At 41.8% G+C, this 19,050-nt stretch overlaps 1 pseudogene; it reads left to right on the top strand.

Annotated features, from left to right (window-relative positions):
- LOC118399384 (atrial natriuretic peptide receptor 1-like) overlaps positions 1-19,050 on the top strand; it is a 114,650-nt pseudogene that overhangs the window by 29,580 nt on the left and 66,020 nt on the right.

The following is a 19,050-nucleotide window of genomic DNA, read 5'->3' as shown; positions in this document are numbered from 1 at the left end:
TCTGGGCCAGCAGCCTTGCGAGGGTTAACATGTTTAAATGTTTTACTCACATCAGCCACTGAGAAGGAGAAGAGGGGAGGGTTGCAGTCTTTGTTAGTGAGCCGCGACGGTGGTACTGTATTATCCTCAAAGCGGGCAAAGAAGGTGTTTAGTTTGTCTGGAGGTGTGACGTCAGTATACGTGATGTGGCTGTTTTTTAATTTTTTGTACTGTGATTTCCTGTAGCCCCTGCCATTGAACTGCAACTCCACATTGTCCATGTACCGGCATTTTGCTTGTTTGATTGCCTTGCGGAGGGAATAACTACACTGTTTATATTCATTCAGCCATAACACCAGACCTCTTTCCATGGTTAAATGCAATGGATCACGCTTTAAGTTTTTCGCGAATGCCGCCATCCATCCATGGTTTCTGGTTAGGGTAGGTTTTAATAGTCACAGTGGGTATGACATCTCCAATGCACTTATTTATAGACGCACTCACCGAGTCAGCATTGTCGTTCTCTGAGGCTGACTGGAACATATTCCAGTCCGTGTGATCAGAACCATCTTGGAGCATGGCTTCCGATTGGTCAGACCAGTGTTGAATGGTTCTCGTCACAGGTACATCTTGTTTGAGCTTTTGCCTATACGCCGTCTTGGTTTTCGTTTGATGGGGGATGTACACAGCTGGGACTATAACTCACGAGAATTCTCTTGGTAGGTATAATTGCCGGCATTTGATTGTAGGGAATTCTAGGTTTGGTGAGCAGAAGGACTTGAGTTCCTGTCTGTTATTATTATCACACCATGAGTTGTTAATCATAAAGCATACACCTCTTCCCAGAGAGGTGTTTACCTCTGTCGGCGCAATGCATGGAGAAGCCCGGTGGCTGGTCCGATTCCGACAACATATCCCAAGAGAGCCATGTTTCTGTGAAACAGAGAATGTTACAATCTCTGATGTCTCTCTGGAAGGCAACCCCTGCTCGAATTTAGTCTACCTTGTTGTCAAGAGACTGGACATTGGCAGGTAGTATACTCGGGAGCGGTGAGCGATATGCCCATTTACGAAGCCTGACCAGAAGACCGGTCCGTCTGCCCCTTCTGTGTCGCCGGTGTTTTCGGTCAGCTGCTGGGATTAGATCCATTGTCCTGGGTGGTGGTCCGAAGAGAGGATCTGCTTTGGGAAAGTCGTATTCCTGGTCGTAATGTTGGTAAGTTGATGTTGCTCTTATATCCAATAGTTCTTCGCGGCTGTATATAATAAGACTTAAGATTTCCTGGGTTAACAATGTAAGAAATAATACATAAAAAAACTAAATAATGCATAATTTCCTAAGAACGCGAAGCGAGGCAACCATCTCTGTCGGCGCCATTTCATGGGGTGTGAATACTTTCTGAAGGCACTCTATCTCCAATGGGCTATATATGCTATTGGTTGACTGTTAGAATTGGTTGTACGACAACAAAAATTTTGTTAAAAGTACCAATGCATTGACCTAGAACATGCATGGAGATCTATCTACCGGGTGTGCAGGTTTCTGGTCTAGCCCAGCCCTGCCGTTCTGCTTATTATTTGTATTAGACACTATTGATTTAACTATTCAATTATTTTTAGTTTTGGAGGAAGATGGATGTCTAAACCCACTAACCATTTGCATAGGCATGTTTTGTATGAAATGAAATAAAATATTGACATTGATTATCCTACCAAAACTATGATCTTGGTTGGGCTAGGATAACAGTACTTTTAGTTCTCAGGGCGGGTGACATCACAACACAATGGCTTTGTCTCACTTTGTCTTTCTTGATTACTTTCATCCTATCTCCTCACCTCTATTATATCGCAACTGTATTGGAGGAGAACGTACAAGGTCACTACCCTCTGACCTTCTCCAGGAGGCGAATCGAGGAAGGATGAATGAAGAAATAGCCTAGCACTCTGTCAACTAGCTCACGTGCTACAGAAACCCTTCTGCTACACTCACTGACCTCCTTTTCTGCGTCATCTTCAGCAGCCAGCAGAGCAGACTGTGTGAACTGAGTCAATCTAGCACCCACAGAATACATTTTGTGAGTATTTAATTCTGCTAAATTGACTCAGATCACATTGTCGGCGGCTGAGTTATACTGTTGGTGGGGTAGGAGGTGGGGAAAGCAGTGTGACTGTAGCAGAGGTGAGCTGCAGGTGAGTTCTAGTAGCCACTATGATGTGATGTCATCCCCCCTGAGACTTGAAGTAGTGTCTTCTCCTGTATATCATGAATGTATTTATATTTTAATACCATAAGCATCTCAGCTGTGGGAGGATCTCCTCTGGCAATTTGCTTTCTTCTGCCATACTCGCTGTTCTCCTTCTCCAGTGGTTGCCATGCTACCACAAGGTCATGCAAACTCACATTCAAAGTCCAATGTGACATCAGCAAAGAGACATACTCTGACTATGGCATCAGATAGACAGTCAAGATCATGGATCTAAAAAATGGAAAGGATGCCCATAAACAGAGAAAGAGAACATTCTATTAACTACTGTAAGGGGTGCGTATCTGGTGGCAGGGAAGTCAGACGCAGGAGAGCAGAACTTAATAATAGCCGGAGCAGTTTAATAGTAAAAAAAAAAAAAAAAAAATTGTCATTAAAAATACAAAGTATGAGCACAATATCCCGACGTGCACCAGTCAAACAAAATGTGCACAAGCACTTAGAATAAACAATACCACACAAAGACATGGAGGGGGGGAAACAGAGGGTTAAATACACAACACATAATGAGGGAAATGAGAACCAGGTGTGTGGGAAAACGAAACAAAACAAATGAAAAATGGATCGGCGATGGCTAGAAGACAGGCGACGTCGACTGCCGAACACCGCCTGAACAAGGAGAGGCATCGACTTCGGGAGAAGTCGTGACAACTACCTATTTTACAACCAAGATATTTGATATGGCTTTGAGATATGGAGCGGTGCATGAGAAATACGCACCGACCATTACGAGGGCATAGGCCTAATAGGTTTCATGGGTAGTAGTCTACAACTGCAAAGTGGCACAGCTAGCAACTGCGATGCAGTGCCTGAGACCACCGTGCCACTCGGACGGTCAGACTTCCTGATTCTACCTGGATTATGTTGGAGATGCTTCCATTAAAGAACACACTCTGTGTTCTGTTAGACCGATAACTCTTTATCCACAATATAGCAGGGCAACGTCATGACAGTCCTTTTTTCTGGAACTTTGTAGAATTTTGATAAAAGGATGAACTTGAGCTTAATTTCAAGTCTCATAGCAAAGGGTCTGAATATGGTATTTCTGTTAATTATTTGTTGTCAATTTGCTAACATTTCCAAGAACCTGTTTTATCATTAAGGTGTATTGTGTGTAGATTGATGAGATGTTTTAAAAAAAAATCAATTTCAGAATAAGGCTGAAAAGTAACAAAATGTGGAAGAATTAAAGGTATCTGAATACTTTCTGAACTCACTGTATAGTATGTTTCGCAAGTTCCTAACATATAATAGAAATTGTAATTCGTAACATACAGGAAATGAGCGATGGACACCCACAAATGAATGCCTACGATACGAAACATAACGTATACTACGTGTAGTGTTTTGGATTTACGTACAGAATAGGAAATTCTCTGAGAACAGGTTGCAGTGCAGTGGTTGTTAGTCTTTCACCTATGTCCTTTTTCCTTAGTGTTGCACCTGCATTGCCCATTAACAGTACTAGTCAATTCCCCTTATTGTTTTCTGTCCACCCTCTTTAGGGGCACTCAAACAGTAGCACATTGGTTCATTCCACTGTGGTACACAAACAGTAGCACATTGGTAAATGACACTGTGGCACACAAACAGTAGCATACAGTGGTACATTCCACTGATATACTGTACATGTCATTGATACATTCTTCTTCTTTTACTTTTTCTTCAGTGGTGTACATGTGCTGCTCATGGGACACTTTCCGGAGGCTGATGGTACAGTTCTGGAGGGAAGGCCTGCCCCCGGAGGACTATGCCTTCTTCTTCATTGACCTGTTTGGACACAGCCTGAGGAAGCAGCCCGCTAGGCCCTGGTACAGAGGAGACTCAGACGACTACGCCGCCAAGAAGGCCTTCAGGGTGAGAGGGGGATGACAGAGAGGAATGAGGGAGGTCTGTAGGAACGAAGGGAGGGAGAGAATGAGTAAGGGGTATGGGAGAGGGATTTAGTGGGGACTGCGTCTTTGGGTCTGGGAAAAGCGCAATAAAAATCTGATTTATTATTATGCTGTAGTTATGAGTAATATACGACTGGTATGAAGGCGGATGAGAGTTTTTTTTTTACCAGGTAGCCTAAAAAAGAGGAATGGAAGGGGGATAGAATGAGTAGAGGATATAGGAGAGGGATTTAGTGGGGTACTGTAGTTATGAGTGATATTATGATGGGAGGGAGGGTAAATGAGTGATGACTGAGCAAGATATAAGAAAAAAAGTGGTAAATCATGCAGCTGTATCTGTAGGTAATAAGAGGTTCATGTTACATTATTTTGATAAGGTTGTGAAACAATAAGTTTCATCGGAATTTCAAGGAAATCTCATTAACCTGCTGAAAAATTGGAGTGTTTGCCAAAAAATTGCAAGGTTTTTCTGTGATATACGGTGCAATACGAAAGTATTCATACCCCTTGACTTTTTCCACATTTTGTTTTGTTACAGCCTGAATTTTAAATGGATTAAATATACAGTACCAGTCAAAAGTTTAGACACACCTACTCATTCAAGGGTTTTTCTTTATTTTACTATTTTCTGCATTGTAGAGTAATAGTGACAACATCAAAATTATGAAATGACACATATGGAATCATGTAGTAACCAAAAAAGTGTTAAACAAATTAAAATATATTTTGTGTTTGAGATTCTTCAAAGTAGCCCCCCTTTGCCTTGATGACAGCTTTGCACGCTCTTGGCATTATCTTAACCAGCTTCATGAGGTAGAATGGAATGCATTCACCTGGAATGCATTTCAATTAACAGGTGTGCCTTGTTAAAAGTCTGTGCGAGGTTGCTGGATATTGGTGGGAACTGGAACACGCTGTTGTATATGTCAATCCAGAGCATCCCAAATATGCTCAATGGGTGACATGTCTGGTGAGTATGCAGGCCATGGAATAACTGGGACAACATAAGGTGATGGCGTCAGATGAATGGCACGACAGTGGGCCTCAGGATCTCGACACGGTATCTCTGTGCATTGAACTTGCCATCGATAAAATGCAATTGTATTCATTGTCCATAGCTTGTGCCTGCCCATACCATAACCCCACCGCCACCATGGGGCACTCTGTTCACAACGTTGACATCAGCAAACCGTTCACCCACACGACGCCATACGGTTGTGAGGCCGGTTAGACGTACTGCCAAATTCTATAAAAGGACATTGGCGGTGGTTTATGATAGAGAAATTAACATTCCATTCTCTGGCAACAGCTCAGGTGGACACTCCGGCAGTCAGCATGCCAATTGCACACTCCCTCAAAACTTGAGACATCTGTGGCATTATGTTGTGTGACAAAACTGCACATTTTAGCATGGCCTTTTATTGTCCCCAGCACAAGGTGCACTTGAGTAATGATCATGCTGTTTAATCAATAGGAATGAAATGCCACACTTGTAAGGTGGATGGATTATCTTGGCAAAGGAGAAATAGTCACTAACATGGATGTAAACAAATTTGTGCACAACATTTGAGAGAAATAAGCTTTTTGTGCGTATGGAACATTTCTGGGATATTTTATTTCAGCTAATGAAACATGGGACCAACACACAGTTTTTCTTTTTGTTCAGTGTAAAATAATAAAGCAGACATTGAATATCCCTTTGAGCATGGTGAAGTTATTAATTTCACTTTAGATGTTGTATCAATACACCCAGGATGTCATAAGGTGAATGCACCAATTTGTAAGTCGCTCTGGATAAGAGCGTCTGCTAAATGACTTAAATGTAAATGTCACTACAAAGATACGGGGTGTCCTTCCTAACTCAGTTGTTCACCATTATGCCAATGGTTACTTTAAAACAGTTAAAGAGTTAGGTACTCCACAATACTAACCTAATTGACAGAGTGAAAAGAAGGAAGCCTGTACAGAATAAAACATTTCCAAAACATGTATCCTGTTAGCAACAAATCACTAAAGTAATACTGCAAACAATGTGGTAAAGCAATTCACTTTTTGTCCTGAATGTAAAGTGTTATGTTTGGGGCAAATCCAATACAACACATTACGGAGTACCATTCTCCATATTTTCAAACATAGTGGTGGCTGCATCATGCTATGTCTGCCGAAGTCGTTGCCTCTCCTTGTTCGGGCGGTGCTCTGCAGTCGATGTCACCAGTCTTCTGGCCATTATTGATCCATGTTTAACTTTCCATTGGTTTTGTCTTGTCTTCCTACACACATGGTTCCAATCCCATTAATTTATTGTTGTGTATTTAACCCTTTTTTTACCCTCATGTCCTTGTCAGAGATTGTTTATTGTTGTGCTCGTGATTTATGGACTGGTGTGCGACGGGTTCTTGTACCCACGTTTATTTTATTATATACTTTGGTTTTGGAGTTTGTTTACGTTATTAAACTACTCCATTATACCAAGTTTGATTCTCCTGCGCCTGACTTCCCACCTACACACACAACATGACACTATGGGTATGCTTGTAATCATTAAGGACTGTGGAGTTTTTCAGGGTAAAAAGAAACGGAATGGTTCAGTCTGTTTTCCACCAGACACTGGGTGATTAATCCACCTTTCAGCAGGACAATAACCTACAACACAAGGCCAAATCTACACTGGAGTTGCTTACCAAGAAGACAGTGAATGTTCTTGAGTGGCCCAGTTACAGTTTTGTCCTAAATATTTTTGAAAATCTATTGCAAGACTTGAAAATGGTTGTCTATAAATGATAACCAAACAATTAAACAGAAAATAATCATGTACAAATGTTACACAATCCAGGTGTGCAAAACTCTTTAGAGGTTTACCCAGAAAGACTCACAGCTGTAATTTCTGCCAAATGCGCTTCTACAAAGTATTGACTAAGGGGTGAGAATACTTAGGAAAATTAGATAATTCTGTATTTCATTTGGGATAAATTTGCAAAAATGTCTGTAAACATGTTTTCACTTTGTCATTATTGGGTATTTTGTGTGTAGATTGGTGAGAAGACAAATCAGTTTACTCCATTTTGAATTCAGGCTGTAACACAACATAATGTGGAATAAATCAAGGGGTATGAATACTTTCTGAAGGCCATGTACTCTATGTACCTTCTTTTTTCAAGAGAGGAATGGATGAGACAAAGGAATGAGGAAAATATGACTATGCCAACAACATGCTACAGCTGAATATGTCTGATTATATCTCCCAAAACACAGTAACACTGTATGAGAAATATAGTGTGTTTAGCATGCAGATGACTTGTCTTGATGACAGTACCCAGACAGCAAAACTACAACCACACCTACAATGTTACGGCCAGTTACCACTTGGCATTATGGTCAGTTAAACCAAGCTAATCCATTTTCCTAGCATACTAAACCATTTGACAAAACAAACAGTTTTGGAAGTTATGTCAAATTTGTCCCTCTGGCGGACATTTTAAATAGATGGCAGCATGTCACGAAGAAAGAGTGAATGCATTGAACATACAGAAAAAAAAAAGAAAAGCATGATGAGTCTGCGGTAGGGAAACAGAGGGAAGGAGTTATGCTAATCGCATGGGATTTTGCCTCACTATTAGCTATTTCAGATGATGGAATGTGGGAGAAAAAAAGAACACAGAATGTGGGAGAAAAAAAGAACACAGAATGTGGGAGAAAAAAAAGAACACAGAATGGGCATCAACAGTGTCACATGACCCGAGTGGCTGGATGAGTGAGAATCGCAGAATGGCGAACTTACTAAACGACTGAGAGTTTGACTGTGTGATATTAGATTGCTTCTTGTGTAAATATTTTCCGTTTGGATTTTAACATCCACTCATTTCATCATGACTGAACACTCATTTCATCATCACGCAACAGATTGATGCATGTTCACTTGCAGTCTGACTTGTCATCAACCAAATTATACAGACTGCCTGAGAGAATGCTATGAGAAAAAACAACACTGGTTTGGTCTGAGCAAGGCAGTTAACCCACTGTTCCCCAGGCGCCGAAGACGTGGATGTTGATTAAGACAGCCTCCCGCACCTCTCTGATTCAGAGGGGTTGGGTTAAATGCGGAAGACACATTTCAGTTGAATACATTGTTGTTCAACTGACTAGGTATCCTCCTTCCCTTTCCCTTTCCCTTTCTTGGAGCTCCCAAGTGGAGCAGCGGTCTAAGGCACTCGAATCCAGGCTGCATCACAACCAGCCGTGATTGGGAGTCCCATAGGGCGGCTCACAATTGGCCCAGCGTCGTCCAGGTTTGGCCGGGGTAGGCCGTCATTGTAATTTGGTCTTAACATTAGTTGCCTAGTCTTTTTTAAAACACAGGTGGGTATACGGCATTTGAGAATTCGTCATTGGCTTTGATACTCTGATTGGTTAGAGATGATCCAATCACTGATGACTTTGTTTTTGTACAGCACCCCTCATTTTGACTTCATCACAAAAGATTTCAACGATGGCAGTCTGAAGTATGTAGCAAACATAGAGCTGCGGAAGAATTCAGTTTGACTCGTCAGGCAAGATGGTCATACAATACCATGGGCCATTTAGATATTTGATTTAGAATTTTAGGACCCCTGTAGGCACAGTTGAAGTCGGAAGTTTACATACACCTACATGGAACCCACACCGGCTGCGCGAGTGCGCCATCGTGCGCCATCGTGCGCCATCGTGCATAAATGTATTTTGTCCCCCTACAACAAACGTGATCACGACACGCCGGTTAAAATATCAAAACAAACTCTGAACCAATTACATTAATCCTCTTCTCCGACAATTAATCCACACATAAAAATGGTCAACCGAATCGTTTCTAGTCATCTCTCCTCCTTCCAGGCGTTTTCATCATTTAACTTATATGGTGATTGGCATCTAAACTTTCATAATATTACCATGACAACCGGCAACAGTTCATCTTTCAATCACCCACATGCGTATAACCAATGAGGAGATGGGAGAGGCAGGACTTGCAGCACGATCTACGTCAGCAATAGGAATGACTTCTATTTTAGCCCTTGGCAACGCAGACGCTCATTGACGTGCGTGAGCAGTGTGGGTGGAATAATTGAATAACATAGATTCCTAAATTTATTTTGAAATGCTCGCACACACGACTCGAGCGGTGTAGTCAGGGTATTAGGTTGGAGTCATTAAAACTTGTTTTTCAACCACTCCACAAATTTCTTGTTAACAAACTATAGTTTTGGCAAGTCGGTTAGGACATCTATTTTGTGCATGACACAAGTCATTTTTCCAACAATTGTTTACAGACAGATTATTTCACTTAAAATTCACTGTATCACAATTCCAGTAGGTCACAAGTTTACATACACTAAGTTGGCTGTGGCTTTAAACAGCTTGGAAAATTCAAGAAAATGATGTCATGGCTTTAGAATCTTCTGATATGCAAATTGACATGATTTAAGTCAATTGGAGGTGTACCTGTGGATGTATTTCGAGGCCTACCCTCAAACTCAGTGTCTCTTTGCCTTACATCATGGGAAAATCTAAATAAATCAGCGAAGACCTCAGAAAAAAGGATGAACCAGACCTCCATAAGTCTGTGTCATCTTTGGGAGTAATTTCCAAACGCCTGAAGGTACCACGTTCATCTGCACAAAACAATAGTACGCAAGTATAAACACCATGGGACCACGCAGTCGTCATACCGCTCAGGAAGGAGACACGTTCTGTCTCCTAGAGATGAACGTACTTTGGTGCGAAAAGTGCAAATCAATCCCAGAACAACAGCAAAGGACCTTGTGAAGATGCTGGAGGAAAAAGGGTACAAAAGTATCTATATCCACAATAAAACAAGTCCTATATCGACATAACCTGAAAGGCCGCGTAGCAAGGAAGAAGCCACTGCTCCAAAACCACCATAAAAAATCCAGACTACGGTTTGCAAAGGCACATGGGGTCAAAGATCGTACTGGAAATGTCCTCTGGTCTGATGAAACAGAAATAGAACTGTTTGGCCATAATGACCATCGTTTTGTTTGGAGGAAAAAGAGGGAGGCCGTGAAGCACGGGGGTGGCAGAATCATGTTGTGGGGGTGCTTTGCTGTAGGAGGGACTGATGCACTTCACAAAATAGATGGCATCATGAGGATGGAAAATTAGGTGGATATATTGAAGCAACATCTCAAGACATCAGTGAGGAAGTTAAAGCTTGGTCACAAATGGGTCTTCCAAATGGACAATGACCCCAAGCATACTTCCAAAGTTGTGGCAAAATGGCTTAAGGACAACAAAGTCAAGGTATTGGAGTGGCCATCACAAAGCCCTGAACTCCATCCTATAGAAAATGTGTGTGCAGACCTGAAAAAGCGTGTGCGACCAAGGAGGCCTACAAACTTGACTCAGTTACACCAGCTCTGTCAGGAGGAATGGGCCAAAATACATAAAACTTATTGTGGGAAGTTTGTGGAAAGCTACCTGAAACGTTTGACCCAAGTTAAACAATTTAAAGGCAATGCTACCAAATACTAATTGATTGTATGTTAACTTCTGACTGAGGAATGTGATGAAAGAAATTAAAGCTGAAATAAATCATTCTCTCTACTATTATTCTGACATTTCACACTCTTAAAATAAAGTGGTGATCCTAACTGACCTAAGACAGGGAATCTTTACTCGGGTTAAATGTCAGGAATTGTGAAAAACTGAGTTTAAATGTGTCAACTGTGTCAGAAAAATATATTTAGAAACGCATTGTATGACACATTCATACGTGGCTAAACAGATAAATCAAAAGGAAGTGTTTTGAAGTACGTATCCTTTATCTGACAGATATAGAAAGCTCAGATTTATATATATAAAAAAATATGTGGGTTGACACGTACTCTTATGATGTGGAAAGAACCTATTCATCTCCAGTCATTTTTACAGACACCGGCGGAAGCAGTTGATTGAGATGCGGCCCAGAAGTCTCTCTTAAACACACAGACTTTGATGAACACAATTATTGTGCTATTTAGATTTAATTCAAATTTTACTGTGACATCTGCTGATGTCACAGACGCTATCTTGAGTACAGCATTGGGCCAATGTGCCAATGATGTGTTGAAATTGGTTTTCTGTCCCCAAACACCAGTCTCCTGTTATTCCAATTTTTCAGTGCACCAGGTATTCCTGGTTGGTCATGGTCTTATTTCAGACACTGATTGTTGGAAATTGAAAACAGTATTCGGATCCCTTGATTTTTTCCACATTTTGTTACGTAACAACCTTATTCTAAAATGGATTAAATTGTTTTTTCCCCCTCATTAATCTACACACAATACCGCAAAATTACAACGCAAAAGCATGTTTGTAGTAAAGTTTGCAAAAGTATTTTCTTTTAAATCTGAAATATTACATTTACATAAGTATACAGACGTTTTATTCTATAGTTTGTTGAAGCATCTTTGGCAGCAATTACAGCTTCGAGTCTTCTTGGGTATGACACTGCAAGCTTGGCACACCTGTACACAGCATGATGCTGCCACCACCATGCTTCATAGTAGGGATGGTGACGGGCTTCCTTCAGAGGTGACGCTTGGCATTCAGGCCAAAGACTTCAATATTGGTTTCGTCAGACCAGAGAATCTTGTTTTTCATGGTCTGAGAGTACTTTAAGTGCATTTGGAAAACTCCAAGCAGACTGGCATGTGCCTTTTACTGAGGATCTGGAAGCCACTCCTCAGTGGCTGATTGGTGGAGATTGGTGGAGTGCTGCAGAAATGGTTGTCCTTCTGGAAAGTTCTCCCGTCTCCACAGAGGCACTCTGGAGCTCTGTCAGAGTGACCATCGGGTTACCTCCCTGTCCAAGGCTCTTCTATTGCTCAGTTTGGCTGGACGGCCTGCTCTAGGAAGAGTGTTGGTGGTTCCAAACTTCTTCCATTTACGAATGATGGAGGCCACTGTGTTCTTGGGGACCTGCAATGCTGCAGAAATGTTTTGGTACCCTTCTCCAGATCCTGTCTCTGAGCTCTACTGACAAATCCTTTGACCTCATGGCTTGGTTTTTGCTCTGACATGTATTTTCAACTGTGGGACCTTATACAGACCAGTGTGTACCTTTCCAAATCATGTCCAATCAATTTAATTTACCACAGTTGGAGTCCCAATCATCTTGTAGAAACATCTCAAGGATGAGCTCAAATTTGAGTCTCATATCAAAGGGTCTGAATTCTTATGTAAATAAGGTATTTTATTTTTTTATTTTCAATAAATTTGCACAAAAAAAATAACTGTTTTCGCTTTGTCATTGTGTGTAGATTGATGAGGAACATTTTGTATTTAGAATGAGGCTGTAACGTAACTAGAAAGATTACCAGGACATATACTCAGAGCATTTGTCTTCACTGACATTTTCAAACTCTCCATGAGAGAGTCTGTAATACCTACATGTCCCTGTGCTCAAGAAAGCGATGGTAACCTGCCTAAATGACTACTGTCCTGTAGCACTCACGTTGGTAGCCATGAAGTGCTTGGCTCACATTAACACCATCATCCCAGAAATCTTGGATGAAAGAACAAAGGAGGATAAAAGACAAGGAGACAGATTTTATTGTTGCACATGGTCCATTAACACATAAACAAAAAGGCTTGATGTGTCTTCTGTTGTTGTTTTGCTGTAGGCTAAGCTCTTATACTTACTGATCTCAGAGCAACCATGTATTCCCTCAACTCTAGCATGTGGTTATGAAGTCCTGTGTTGTAACTAAGGGTGATGCATACATAACAATTACAAATATAGCTGCGAGCAGCAGCAATGAACGGGGTTCACAGGATGCCAGAAAGGACACAAGGTCAGTTTGATAACAAAGCAAGCACTCTATCATGTAGAATCAATCTTAACTCTCCTTCCAGACTCATATTAAACATCTCCAATCCAAAATTAAATCTAGAATCAGCTTCCTATTTCGCATCAAAGCCTCCTTCACTCACGCTGCCAAACATACCCTCGTAAAATTTACTATCCAAATCAGCTGGGCTTGACAATCTGGACCCTCTATTTCTGAAACTATCTGCCGCCATTGTCGCAACCCCTATTACCAGCCTGTTCCACCTCTCTTTCATATCGTCTGAGATCCCCAAGGATTGGAAAGCTGCCGCAGTCATCCCCCTCTTCAAAGGGGGAGACACCCTGGACCCAAACTGTTATAGACCTATATCCATCCTGCCCTGCCTATCTAAGGTCTTCGAAAGCCAAGTCATCATAAATAGCTCACAAACAGGTCACTGACCATCTCGAATCCCACCGTACCTTCTCCATGTGCAATCTGGTTTCCGAGCGCCGGTCACCTTATGCACCTCAGCCACACTCAAGGTACTAAACGATATCATAACCGCCATCGATAAAAGACAGTACTGTGCAGCCGTCTTCATCGACCTCGCCAAGGCTTTCGACTCTGTCAATCACCATATTCTTATCGGCAGACTCAATAGCCTCGGTTTTTCGGATGACTGCCTTGCCTGGTTCACCAATTACTTTGCAGACAGAGTTCAGTGTGTCAAATCGGAGGGCATGCTGTCCGGTCCTCTGGCAGTCTCTATGGAGGTGCCACAGGGTTCAATTCTCGGGTGTTGTCCAGACTCTTTTCTCTGTATATATCAATGATGTTGCTCTTGCTGCGGGCGATTCCCTGATCCACCTCTACGCAGACGACACCATTCTATATACTTTCGGCCCGTCATTGGACACTGTGCTATCTAACCTCCAAACGAGCTTCAATGCCATACAGCACTCCTTCCGTGGCCTCCAACTGCTCTTAAACGCGAGTAAAACCAAATGCATGCTTTTCAACCGATCGCTGCCTGCACCCGCATGCCCGACTAGCATCACCACCCTGGATGGTTCCGACCTTGAATATGTGGACATCTATAAGTACCTAGGTGTCTGGCTAGACTGCAAACTCTCCTTCCAGACTCACATCAAACATCTCCAATCGAAAATCAAATCAAGAGTCGGCTTTCTATTCCGCAACAAAGCCTCCTTCACTCACGCCGCCAAGCTTACTCTAGTAAAACTGACTATCCTACCGATCCTCGACTTCGGCGATGTCATCTACAAAATGGCTTCCAACACTCTACTCAGCAAACTGGATGCAGTCTATCACAGTGCCATCCGTTTTGTCACTAAAGCACCTTATACCACCCACCACGGCGACTTGTATGCTCTAGTCGGCTGGCCCTCACTACATATTCGTCGCCAGACCCACTGGCTCAAAGGTCAGGTCATCTAGGTCTACAAGTCCATGCTAGGTAAAGCTCCGCCTTATCTCAGTTCACTGGTCACGATGGCAACACCCATCCGTAGATGAGGTCACGCTCCAGCAGGTGTATCTCACTGATCATCCCGAAAGCCAACACCTCATTTGGCCGCCTTTCGTTCCAGTACTCTGCTGCCTGTGACTGGAACGAACTGCAAAAATCGCTGAAGTTGGAGACTTTTATCTCCCTCACCAACTTCAAACATCAGCTATCCGAGCAGCTAACCGATCGCTGCAGCTGTACATAGCCCATCTGTAAATAGCCTAAAAATCTACCTACCTCATCCCCATATTGTTTTTATTTATTTTTTTGCTCTATTGCACACCAGTATTTCTACTTGAACATCATCATCTGCACATCTATCACTCCAGTGTTAATTTGCTAAATTGTAATTACTTCACCTACTATGGCCTATTTATTTTCTTACTCCCTCACGCCATTTGCACACACTGTATATAGATTTTCTCTATTGTGTTATTGACTGTACGTTTGTTTATTCCATGTGTAACTCTGTGTTGTTGTTTGTGTTACACTGCTTTGCTTTATCTTGGCCAGGTCACAGTTGTTAATGAGAACTTGTTCTCAACTGACCTTCCTGGTTAAATAAAGTTGAAATAAAAAATCTAAATAAAAAAAAGTGCAATCATAAGTCTGAATACAAAATTAGGAGTGAATCTGGCCATGGTTCATGAGGAGAAGATTATTTTGAGCATTGGCGTTACATATGCAAGGAATTAGTTGTTTATAGTTTCCTTGATTTTCGAGATATCAATACCAAATTCAGTATGGTTCATCTTAGAGATGTCTATGATAACAATGGCAAGCTCATAAGCCACTGTGGAGTGGATTTACAGTGGTTTCAAATCAGATTTTTGATTTGTCAATAACTCAGCCACCTTTTGACCAATCCCTTTTTTTAAACTAAACTAAGACATGTACCATGGACTTACATTCCACATTTGGTGTTATTTGGTCTTATGGTTCACGAGTAGAAGAATTTTGAAGTATTTTGAGAATATTTAAGCATATTAGCTTATGTGCTGATATGCATCTACTGGTATAGTGTGGCCATGTTTGTATTTTGTATTTATTATGAATCCCCATTTTCTGCTCTTCCTGGGGTCCAGCAAAATGAAGGCAGTTATATAATTTTACAAAACATTTACAGATTTCACAAACACACTGTGTGCCCTCAGGCCCCTACTCCACCACTACTACATATCTACAATACAAAATCAATGTGTACATGTGTGTATAGTGCATATGTCATTGTGTGTATGCATGAGTGTGTGCCAATGTTAGTTTTGCTTCACAGTCCCTGCTGTTCCATAAGGTGTATTTTATATGTTTTTTAATCACATTTTACTGCTTGCATCAGTTACTTGATGTGGAATAGAGTTCCATGTAGTAATGGCTATATGTGGTACTGTGCGCCTCCCATAGTCTGTTCTGGAATTGGGGACTGTGAAGAGACCTCTGGTGGCATGTCTTGTGGGGTATGCATGAGTGTCCGAGCTGTGTGTCAGTATTTCAGCTCGGTGCATTCAACATGTCAACACCTCTCACAAATACAAGTAGTGATGAAGTCAATCTCTCCCCCACTTTGAGCCAGGAGAGATTGACATCCATATTATTAATGTTTGCTCTCTGTGTACATCCAAGGGCCAAACGTGCTGACCTGTTCTGAACCAATTGAAATTTTGAAAAAGTCCCTTTTTGTGGCATCTGACCACACGACTGAACAGTAGTCCAGGTGTGACTAAACTAGGGCCTGTAGGACCTGCCTTGTTGATAAGTGCTTTTAAGAAGGTAGAATCAACGCTTTATTATGGACAGACTTCTCCCCATCTTAGCTACTGTTGTATCAATATGTTTTGACCACGACAGTTTACAATCCAGGGTTACGCCAAACAGTTTGGTCACCTCAACTTGCTCAATTTCCACATGATTTATTACAATATTTCGTTTAGGTTTAGGGTTTTTTGAATGATTTGTCCCAAATACAATGCTTTTAGTTGTAGAAATATTTGGGACTAACTTATTCCTTGCCGCCCACTCTGAAACTTACTGCAGCTCTTTGTTAAATGTTACAGTCATTTCAGTCTCTGTAGTAGCTGACATATATAGTGTTGAGCTTTACTCAAAGCCAGTGGCGTGTCGTTACTAAGGTTTGAAAAAAGTAAGGGGCCTAGACAACTGCCCTGTCGATTTCCTGATTCTCCCTGGATTATGTTGGAGAGGCTTCCATTAAAGAACACCCTCTGTGTTCTATTTAGCAGGTAACTCTTTATCCACAATATACCAGGGAATGTAAAGCCATAACACATACGTTTTTCCGGCAGCAGACTATGATCGATAATGTCAATTATTTAATTTTTTGCTTACGGCACCTGGTTTTCCCAGGCGGTCTCCCGTCCCAGTCCCAGTACTTATCACACTGGTATGGTATTGCCAGAAGCATACCCAGTTTTATCCCTGAATTAGATCCCTTGGCTCATCTCTGCAAGGGTCAAGTCATGCATCCTCCAAAACATGACCCACCTGGGCGTCTACTTCTTATTGCAATGCTCGCTTAACCCAGAAGTCAGCCGCAACAATGTGTCGGAAGGACACACAGTTCGACTGACGACTGAAGTCAGCTTGCAGGTGCGCGGCCCTGTCACAAGGAGTTGCTAGAGCACAATGAGCAAATGATGCCCCTAAAAAGTTTCAAGTGTGAAGTGGATTTACAAACGATTTAAATGGGGACGCAAAGTCTGATTTCCTGATTCATCAATAACTCAAGCATCTCTTAACCAATCCCTTAGCTCAAACTAAGTTAAGAGATGTATGGTTAATGAGAATACATTTTTCTAAAGTTTTCCAAAATTTCCAAGATGGAGGAAAATGTATCCTGATGGACCTTATGTGTTCTTGAGACACATTTCTTCAGCATGAGGAAAGACACCTACATACAACATTTCAAGTTTCTAGGTCAATATGGGCTTTGGCCTCCCGAGTGGCGCAGCGGTCTAAGGCACTGCATCTCATTTCAAGAGCCGTCACTACATTCCCTGGTTGTATCCCATCCGGCCATGGTTGGGAGTCCTATAGGGCGGCACACAATTGGCCCAGCGTCGTCCGGGTTTGGCCGGGGCAGGCCGTCATTGTAAATAAGAATTTATTCTGAACAGACTTGCCTAGTTAAGGTTAAATAAATAAAAATAAAATAAGTGAGCCTGCTTATTACAGTGCCACATCAAATCAAATTTTATTTGTCACATACACATGGTTGGCAGATGGTAATGCGAGTGTAGCGAAATGCTTGTGCTTCTAGTTCCGACAATGCAGTAATAACCAATGAGTAATCTAACCTAACAATTTCACAACAACTACCTTATACACACCAATTTGTAAGTCGCTCTGGATAAGAGCGTCTGCTAAATGACTTAAATGTAAATGTAAGTGTAAAGGGATGACGAATATGTACATAAAGATATATGAATGAGTGATGGTACAGAACGGCATAGGCAAGATGCAGTAGATGGTATCGAGTACAGTATATACATATGAGATGAGTAATGTAGGGTATGTAAACATTATATTAAGTGGCATTGTTTAAAGTGGCTAGTGATACAGTTTTTACATCAAGTTTTCCATTATTAAAGTGGCTGGAGTTGAGTCAGTGTGTTGGCAGCAGCCACTCAATGTTAGTGCTGGCTGTTTAACAGTCTGATGGCCTTGAGATAGAAGCTGTTTTTCAGTCTCTCGGCCCTTGCTTTGATGCACCTGTACTGACCTCGCCTTCTGGATGATAGCGGGTTGAACAGGCAGTGGCTCGGGTGGTTGATGTCCTTGATGATCTTTATGGCCTTCCTGTGGCATCGGGTGGTGTAGGTGTCCTGGATGGCAGGTAGTTTGCCCCCGGTGATGCGTTGTGCAGACCTCACTACCCTCTGGAGAGCCTTACGGTTGTGGGCGGAGCAGTTGCCGTACCAGGCAGTGATACAGCCCGACAGGATGCTCTCAATTGTGCATCTGTGGGTGGCATTCTTTTTGACCAAGTCATGGGCTCTAGTGTGCCAATTTAGAAAAAAAGTTAGAGTTATTTTAACATGTCCAGGATTTGTATTTTTTTTTTAAATCTAAGAATAACAATAGGTTTCACATCTTCGCTGTGAACCTCTAATTAAAATGAGACGCAGGAGTTGATGATTGTTTGTGCCGTCTGTCACATGAGACTATGGCAATGTGTACGGTATAATCTGTATGTTGTGTGTTATGCTTTTGCGTTTTTCTGACTGGTTGTCATTCATCTATCCTGACAGAGTGTGAAGATTCTGACCTACAAAGAGCCACAGAACCCAGAGTACAAGGAGTTTGTTTCCAACCTGAAGACGGACGCCATGAACATGTTCAACTTCACCGTAGAAGACTCGCTGGTAAGTGAGGATGGCCAATTGGTTGCTTGCTTGTTGGTTGATTGATAAATTGATTGACAGGCAGGGTGATACCAGAATAGAAATAAGGTAGAAATAAGACAGTAAAAGTAAAACTGCATATGATGTTGGCAGGAGATTGGTAGAGACAAAGAGGGTGTCTTTCTTATTCATAGGATGGACACTCAAGAACGTCCAACGTTG

The sequence above is a fragment of the Oncorhynchus keta genome, chromosome 20 (genome assembly GCF_023373465.1).
Source record: "Oncorhynchus keta strain PuntledgeMale-10-30-2019 chromosome 20, Oket_V2, whole genome shotgun sequence".
NCBI lineage: Eukaryota > Metazoa > Chordata > Actinopteri > Salmoniformes > Salmonidae > Oncorhynchus > Oncorhynchus keta.
This window is presented reverse-complemented; position numbering and strand designations above follow the sequence as displayed.